This window comes from Orycteropus afer, unplaced genomic scaffold, assembly GCF_000298275.1.
Source record: "Orycteropus afer afer isolate SDZICR_OR568_19922 unplaced genomic scaffold, OryAfe1.0 scaffold00126, whole genome shotgun sequence".
NCBI classification, from domain to species: Eukaryota; Metazoa; Chordata; class Mammalia; order Tubulidentata; family Orycteropodidae; genus Orycteropus; species Orycteropus afer.
The window spans coordinates 985433-995270 of record NW_006921713.1 but is presented as its reverse complement, the minus strand read 5'-3'; the positions used below and the strand labels follow the sequence as shown (position 1 = coordinate 995270).

The 9838-nt window shown below is 36.4% G+C and overlaps 1 pseudogene; it reads left to right on the top strand.

The window, feature by feature from the left end:
• Positions 1-713: 713 nt before the first annotated feature.
• Positions 714-1443, top strand: LOC103200064 (annotated as a pseudogene).
• The last annotated feature ends 8395 nt before the right edge of the window (positions 1444-9838 follow it).

Here is a 9838-nt window from a genome sequence, read left to right as displayed (position 1 = left end):
TGGTTCTTAATGCTTTTCTGTAAGTTTGAAATTATTTCCAAAAAAGTTTTAAATCAAATAATGAAGTCTATGATATTAAGAGGAGAAAAACCTTGTTTGTCTTATTTTGTGCAGAAAGGCATTAGATAAAATTCAGCATGCATTTGAGATAAAAATTGTCAGCATAATAGGAATAAAAGGAAACTTGCTAGATCTGATAAAGGGCATTTATGGAAATTCCTATAGCTCTCATCATGCTTGAAAAGTTACACTTTCATCCTTAGGTTAGGAACAAGATAAGAATGTCCACGATTATCACTTCTATTTAGCTTTGTACTAGAAGTCTTATCCAAGAAAAGAAGAAAAAAGTAAGTAAATACATAGAATGCAGAAATAAATGAATTATAAACCCAGTGCCCATATCTTGCCTTTTAAATATCATTCTCCATTACAAAAGACCTGTTTGAAGAAATGATTGCTTCTAGATTTGTGGAAGAGAAAGATTAAGGTGAGCTTGGAATATCTTATTTGAACAGAAATCAAGCAAGAATGGGAAAAATCTGGAGAGAAGTAATAGTGGGAAGCTGTTGTCAACAAGTTTTTATTTAGTTGTATAAATTATTCCCTTGGCTTTAGAATCTAAAAAAAAAGTAGTTAAGGATGTGGATCTGCACTTCCCACGCAACAGTCCAGAATTTCAAGGCTGTCTGCAAAGATCTGAAAAATGGCAACAAATGCCAAGTGTCAGCATCTTCAGTTCAGCATCCTTGGCTATAGAGTATGTAGATTCACTTTTACCTGAGAATCCTCTGCAAGAACCATTTAAAAATGTTTAGAACTATATGTTGAATAATTATACAAAGTTCCAGATTGCAACATGGGGATCCCTTATAGTTCATGAGGCTCTTTACTTCTTGTTCTGTTTACCTGAATTTTTATTTCAATTTATACCTTACATGAGAAAGTACAAAACTCATAAGGATGAGGCAGAATCATTGGAAAACCAGTGGAAATGTTTTAAAGTGCTTCTCTTTAATCATTTTTTTATTCAGCTGCCTTTGATTTGTGGAACTTATTATTTTACAGAGTATTTCAATATTCCTTATGATTGGGAAAGAATGCCAAGATGGTCTATGCTATTGCTAAGATGTCTTGGCTGTGCTGTAATCAAGGATATCTGGCACTGTTTCCTACATAGACTCCTACACCACAAAAGAATATATAAATATATTCATAAAGTTTATCATGAGTTTCAGTGGTTATGATATTCCTTTCAACCCTTTAAATCTCATTCCTTTCTATGCTGGTTCACGACTTCATGATTTCCATCACATGAACTTCATCGGAATCTATGCTTCAACTTTTACATGGTGGCATAGAAGTTTTGGAACAGACTCTCAGTTTAAAGCCTACACCAAAAAGATGAAGAAACTGGAGAAAATACTGAATAAACCTCTCCTGTAAATGCTCTTGAAGGTATATATTTTCCTGAATTGAAACTGGTAGCTAATATTGCTTCTGAAATAAGCATGTATCTTGACTGCTAAGTGGTAAAAAGAACATTAAGAACATTTCATTATCTTCCTGTTGGGAACTTTTTCTACTTTACATACAAATCTTATTTATGTACAAATAAGTAAGTAAGTAAGTAAGTAAATAAATAAACATTTAAGTATGATTTTCATGAGGAAATCTTAAATGCCATTTTGCTAACCTTACCAAAAAAAAAAAGGTTTTAAATACTGGAAGTATTAATTTGTCTTTTCCCCTAGTGATGCCATAGGTCTGACATTGAAATTAATCTTTAAATCTTTTAAATATGTAGTGCCTATTTCAGAAAACTCTTAATTGTGGTGTTGACTTCATATTGAACATTAGACAATTAGTGGAATTTGCCTGAAGATCAGAGTTGAACCACATAGATTGAACCACACCAGTTGTTACAGTGAGTGATTAAAGCTGCTGAATTAGGAATAGCAGCACTGAGGACCTCTGCTCTTGTCTGGAGCTGACCAGTTTGAGGCAATTCTCCCTTTCTTTGAGGAGCTCTTTTTGATTTTAATATGTAGATACTAGCAGTGAATTGCAACTTTTCTGAACTGATGTAAGTGGAATACTTTAGTCTACAGGTTGTCACAATTACTTCCTTCTTTTAAAAAATTGAGGAGCTATTTTCCTGCTATGCACACTTTGATTTTGGTATATCAAATTTTCATTAAATCTGTGTCTTGAAACTTTGGGAACTGACTGCTGTATTTGCACTTTGTGCTATTGAAATAAATATGATTTTTGTCTCAAAATAAAAAGTAGATAACAAAAAATTAATTACAATATTGTCAGATTCAACCATTAAACAGGATACAAGCATCATAGGATTAGCATGTTCATCTAATTATGCTAATGTCAACTGTAGATTTCAGATAGACTCTTTAGACGGGCTTTTTTTTTTTTTAAATATCTGGCAAAATTTCTTAATTTCATAACATACGGAATCAAAATTCTGAGAGAGGTTATCCTTACTTCTCAAAATGAGTTTGGGAGAATCGTGATTTATTTACTTTGAATCCATATTCACAAAAGAGGTGAATACTATGAAAACCAGATGTTATTTCCCTTATTTCTTCCTGACTGGGCATGATTCCAAAGACTACATTTTCTCAAATTGCTTAATGTACCACTCATTTAGTGAAATAATATCAGAACACTTTTTCTTTCTTTCTTTCTTCTCATCTCTATCTCACAAGTTTAAGACAGATTATTAATTTTTTTTTTTTTTGTATACTAGAAATGTTTATAGTTTTTTAAAGTGTATTGTGAAGGTGGAGGTTGAATTTTCCTGAGAGTCTTTCAAATATTTCTTGATTATATAGCATATAAAAAAAGATTCATTCCATTTTTTTTTTTCTTTTATGTATCTACAACATCTGGCACTGTTAGGTGCTTAGTAAGCATGTGTTGTTAAGATCAATTCTGTCCATAAATTACCTTTCCTAATATACTGAACCTGCTTTCAGCCTCCCTATAGAAAACTTTCTTTCTGATTTGTTCAAGATTCTTTCATTCTTCTTTTCAACAAATATGTATTTAATGTCTATTAAATGTCAGATCCTATGTTACCTACTGTATTTACAGAAATTATTGAGCTATATTTCTTCCCTTGAGGGAATCTAAATCTATGGAGGAGACAGACATGAAAACCAGTCTTATAAGAGCAATGAGAAACTGTTTGCAATAAGCTGTGAGGCTAAAATAGTTGGTGCTATGGTTATTCCTGGGAGCTCTGGTAGCATAGTGGTTAAGACACTTGCCTGCTCACCAGAAGGCTGGCGGTTCAAACCCACCAGCCACTCCTCAGAAGGAAGGTTGGGCAATCCTACTTCCATAGTGATACTGCCTCGGAAACCCAAGGAGGGGTCGCTATGAGTCAGGGCTGACTCGACGGCACATAACAATAACAACAACATGGTTATTCCTAGGAGCTCTGGTAGCATAGTGCCTAAGGCACTTGACTGCTAACCAGAAGGCTGGCGGTTCAAATCCACCAGCCACTCCTCAGAAGGAAGATGGGGCAATCTACTTCCATAGTGATACTGCCTCGGAAACCCAAGGAGGGGTGGCTATGTGTCGGGTCCTACTAGATGGCACCCAACAACAACAACAATGGTTACTTCTAATTTTAAATGTTTGGTTCCCCTTCTCTTGTATACAAAAGAGAAATGGTTATTAAGGTAAATTCATCCCCAAAACTAAAAAACCAAACTCACTACTGTCGAGTCAAATCCGACTCATAGCGACCCCTCCTTGGGTTTCCAAGGTGATATCACTACGAAGTAGATTGCCCAATCTTCCTTCCACAGACAGCTGTTAATTCTTAGCAATTATAAATCAGTATTATTATTAATAATTAACAGTAGAGAACTGAAGATAGATGATGAGAAAATAAGAATCTATTATAAGATTATTATAATTTATCACCTAATAATCTGCACTTATCTCAATTAGTCTTCATTAAGCTTTTCCTGTCTTTGTCTAACTCCATTTATTCATAGGAATTGTTGTTAAAATTGAGTTTGAACTTTATTTGCTTTTCTAGTCCTTTACTTGCTTTTGCTTGAAATTGTGTGTTCTTTTTTTTTTTTGTTCTTGATCTTCTTGATCCTGTCAACATTACTAGTGAGGTCAGATGTAAAACAGAGAAGAGAAATCTGATCATAAAAGCTGTGTAGGAACCTGTGAACACATCAAGTATACTACTCATTATAAAGACCTGTGTACAGTAGAATAAAAGTTACATATTCAACTTTGGAATGCACTAGATACTCAGAAGAATATTCTAAAAATTTAGGATAAAAGGAAGTCCCTTACACTGAAATCCTGGGTTGTATAAAACCAAAAACCAAACTCACTGCCATTGAGTCGATTTGACTCCTAGCAACCCCTCCTTGGGTTTCTGAGGGGTTATCTCTACAGATGTAGATTGTCCAATCTTCCTTCCAAGAAATGGCTGGTGGGTATAAGAGGGCTTTATTGTCTTACAAAACTTCAAGTAATTGAGGAAAGAAAATTAATCATGGGTATGAATGATGCTGTAGGTACTCTCTTCTACCATTGTTTATAGTATTTTCTTCTTTTCTTTGAGAATGAGACATCCATCCCAGTCCAAGGACAATCCTTCAGCTCTGTCTGGGATTCCATCACTACCTGCCACTTCAGGAATATTAATTCTAATGGTTTTAGAACTGCCAAGTCTATGTACCTAATTTAGATCTTTGTTTTGTTTTCTAAAACCAAGACCCATAAATCCATACTTCTTATTTGACATTTCTTATTGTATATCCACAGTCGGCTACATTCAACTTATCAGTTCCAGCAATAATTCTTAATAGCCAGCAAAAATTTTGAAAGGATCAAAAAATCAGACTTGAAACTAAGTAGCGAAGAATAATTACCTACACTGTTGTGTACAATTATTTCAGTGGAGAAACTCCTGTCAACAAAACTGAACACTAAATACTTTTGCCCTAGGAAATTGATCTTGCAGCTACTACCACTACTATGCGTATGATGATAATGACAGCAATAATTAAGTTGTTGTTGTTGTTATGTGCCATCGAGTCACACCCAACTTATAATTATGACTACTACAGAAATAGATAAACGTATGGATGGGTGGGTGCGTGGATGGATGGATTGATGGATGGATAGAGACATAGATACATAGATAGAAACATAGATACATACATAGATAGGTCACTAGCTCTAGAATTAAAGTTAATTGCATATAATAGATCCAAGATTCCAAGCCGATGCTTTGCTGCATTTAAAATTGAAGTTAGGAAAATGTCTATACAATATCCAAATCTGAAGTCATTATCCTCCCCCTCTTCTCTATTTCTTATTTATCTGAATGGCACTATCTCCAGTCACTCACTCAAGTGGCAAACTTAGAATCTATCTCCTCATTCTTAATAAGTCTCCTCCTACTCATTAATCTTCTCAATTTCTGTTAAATCTTTTTCCTGTGTTACTGTTCTAATTCTGAAAACTCAAAACTTGTTCCTGTCAAGTTGATTCCAACTCTTAGTGACACCATGGGTTACAGAATAGAACTGCTCTAGAGAGTTTTCTTAGCTATAATGTTTTTTGTAAGCAGATTACCAGGCCTTTCTTCCATGGTGCCACTGGGTGGCTTTGAATCAACAACCTTTATGTTAGTTGTCAGGCACAAACCATTTGCACCACCCAAGGACCTTGTTCTAATTAAAAGAAACCAAACTCACCACCATTGAGTCAGAACTGACTCATAGCGACTGGTCCTTGGATTTCTGAGGCAGTATCTCTACAGAAGTAGATTGCCCAATCTTCCTTCCGAGGAATGGCTGGTGGGTTTGAACCACCAACCTTCTGGTTAGCAGTCAAATGCCTTAGGTACTACACCACCAGAGCTCCTAAACTCACTGCTGTCCAGTCGATTCTACTCATACTGACCGTTCTTGGGTTTCAGGGGCAGTATCTCTATGGAAGTAGGTTGCTCGATCTTCCTTCTGAGGAGTGGCTGGTTGGTTTGAACTGCTAGCCTTCTGGTTAGCAGTCAAGTGCCTTAGGCACTGTGCTACCAGAGCTCCTTATGATAAGAATACTCTTTCTAAAATTAAAATCTTTGAAGTCTCTCATGTTATAGTCCTTTAGTCTCTATTAACCTTCCAGACAAGAGACAAAAGTAACAAGGAGGGCTATCTTCAAAGTCTATGGATCTCACTCCTATTTGTCTCTCCAATTCTAACTTTTACTACCTCTAGCTCATCCAAATCACCACTATCAACATCTTTATCACCATTATCTATCATCAGTACCATTAGAGCTACATATTAGTTCAAAATATATTGAAATGTATCTATTTATTTTAGCAACACATTCTTGCACATGTGTTTACACTGCAATAAAAAAAAAACTTACATTTTACTTTGATAATTTTTACTTATTTTTTCAAGTCTCATTTTAGATATCGCTTTCTCAAAAAGCTATCTCTTAATTTCAGCCTCCCCTCATAAGATTATATGTATCTATCCTATATTTCCAGGGTAATTAATACCTATTTTTAAAATTTTCACTTTCCATCAAATGTGCAAATATACTCAGTTTGTGCTCTACTAGATTTTAAAATTCTAGTGTATTTAAACTGTGTTTTGATCACCAAAACATATGTCCCAAGCCTAATATAATTCCTTACTTTTATTCTCTTCAAATCATGGTATAGGAATACCTTGGAAATATTATAGATTTGGTTCCAGACCACCGCAATAAAGTAAATATATAATACAATGAGTCACATGAATATTTTGTTTTCTCAGTGCATATAGAAGTGTGTTTACACTGTGGTATAGTCTGTTAGTCTATAGAATTATGGAAAACTTTGAAATTTTGTGAGAATTGCCAAAATATGACTCAGAAACACAAAGTGAGCATATGTTTTTGGGAAAACTTCATAGATAGGCTTGCTCCACACAGAGTTGCCACAAGCTTTCAATTTGTAAAAAAAAAAATGCAGTATCTGCAAAACACAATAGAGTGAAGTGCAATAAAATGAGATATGCCTGATCTCTACATTTGTTTGGATGTTCTGCAAATATACCCATGAATGTAGTAGAGAATACAGGGGACAAAATTATGCAAACATCTCAGTCATAACCAAACACCTTGAAGAAATGAGTCACTGGGTATAGAGGCTCAGGTACATAGTCTTTTGTGTGTGTGTGTGTGTGTGTGTGTGTGATTTGGGTGAAAGTTTACAGAGCAAATTCACTATCCATACTGCAGATCACATATACTTTGTCTCATGACATTGATTACCATTTACCCCAATGCAACAGCTCCCCTCCTACTTCCTCCAGTTAGTTACCTCTTCCCTGTGCCATCCCTACATGAACTCCTGCCCCCTGAGCTGTCTCCTTGTGCATAAACAGCCCTTCTTTCTCTCATGATTGTTCTCTCCAAGAAGTATGTTTACCTCAGGTAAATGTTCAAGTCAAGCCTGTCTTTTGTTTGGCTGGAAGCCACAGGTGTGGGTTCAATTCCAGACCTGAAGGGCAGCTAGGGGTCATACTCTCAGTGGTTCCACCAGGCTCTATCAGACCAGCAAAACTGGTCCCCCCCCCCTTTTTTTTTTTCCAAATTATTTTGAGTTGTGTTCTACATTGTTCTGCCTCTCTATCCAGGAACTCCTACATAGATCTGCCTCCAAGTGGTTGACAGTGGTAGCCGGGCACCATCTGGTTCTTCTGGTCTCATAGTCATGTAGGCTGTGGATTACATGGTGTACCAGTCACTAAGACTAATTGTTTCCATGAATCTTTGGTTTTCTTAATTTTTCTTTGCCCTGGATGAGGAGTGACCCATCATTGCATTTAGATGGCTATTTACAAGCTTTTAAGATCCCAGTTGCTACTCGCCAAAGTAGGAGGTGGAAAACAATGTTTTATGTAGTATGTTATGCCAATTGAGCTTGAGGTCCCCTGTGACTATGGTCCTGAGCCCACAGGTTCAACTACTCACTTGGCTGTGGCCAAGAAATGACTACAACCTTTGCCCTTGTCAGCTCTACTGTACATCTGGGAAATTCTTACAGAACATACAAATATATTTGTAGAACCATTGTCTGCCAACCCTATACAGGGTCTTGAGTACACTCCCTGCTGAATAGACACACCTAATAGTTCAGCCTGTCCACCCATCTATACACCATATACCCATGTTTACCTTCACTGACAATGCAGTACTGTACATGCAAAAGGGTTCATCTTTGTTGTCTGCACGTCCCATGTACCTCTCTGTCTTCATCTTCCTCAGTGCCACCATGTTGATCACTCATGTTTGGTATATTACCCTTCTCTTCACCCAAATCAATACTTATCTACCTATCTAACAGTGTTCCCTCCCCTCCCCTCCTACCCCTGGTAACCAACAAAGAAAATTTCCTTCCATATATAAACCTTTCCTTGACTTTTACAATAAAGGACTAAGGCAATTTTTGTCCTGTGATTGCCTCATTTCACTCAGCATAATGTCCTCCAAGTTCATCCACATTAAGTGGTGTTTTGCTGATTCTACGTTATTCTTTACGGTTGCATAGTATTTCATTGTGTGTATGTACCATAGTTTGGTTATCCATTCCTCAGTTGATGGACACCTGGGTTGTTTCCATCTTTTTGCTACAGTGGTATAATGAACATGGGTGTGCATATGTCTGTTCTTGTCATGGTTCTCACTTTTTTAGGTTATATACCTGGTAATGGAAGCCTTGGTCAAATGGTATTTCTAATTCCAACTTTTTAAGGAATTGCCATACTGCTTTCCACAGTGGTTTTACCATTTGATAGTCCCACCAGTAGTGTGTGAGAGTCCCAATCTCTCCACATCCTCGCCAGCATTTGTTATTTTTTGTCTTATTGAACTTTGCTACTAGTGCTGGGGCAAGAGGGTATCTCATTGTTGTTTTGGTTTGCATCTCTCAAATGGTTAATGATCGTGAGCATTTCTTCATAGGTTTGTTGGGTGCTTGAATATCCTCCTTGGTGAAGTGTCTATTCATGTCTTCTGCCCATTTTTTAATTGGATTATTTGAGTTTTTGTTATTGAGGTGTCTGAGTTTTCTATATATTCTAGAGATAAGTTCCTTTTCAGATATGTCATTGTTAAATATTTTTTCACAATCTGTAGGTTCTCTTTTTGACTGTTTTGGAGAAATCTTTGGAAACGTATAAAGATTCAATTTTGAGAAGGTCCCATTTATCTAGTTTCTCTTCTGCTGTTTGTGCATTTGGGGTTGTGCTTGATAGTCTATTTATGCCATATATTAGGGACCCTAATTTACCCCTAGAAGGTCTGGTGGCGTAGCGACTGCTAACCAGAAGGCTGGTGGTTCAAACCCATAAGCTACTCCTCAGAAGGAAGATGGAGCAATCTACTTCCGTAGTGATACTGCCTCAGAAACCCGAGGAGGGGTCACTATGAGTCAAAATCAACTTGACAGCATATGACAATTACAATTTTCCTCTAGTTTTTCCTTGAGGAACTTTCTAGTTTTAGGTTTCCCATTTAAGTCTTTAATCCATCTGGAGTTAGTTTTTGTGTATGGTGTGAGGTACAGATCTTATTTCATTTTTCTGCAAGTGGATATCCAGTTTTGCCAGCACCATTTAGTAAACAAACATTCTCTTCCCCATTTAATGGATTTTGGCCCTTTGTCAAAGATCAGCTGACCATAGGTCGATGGATCTATTTCTGGGTTCTCAATTCTACTTCGTTTGTCTATTTTTCTGTCATTGTACCAATACCAGGTAGTTTTGAAGACTGTGACTGT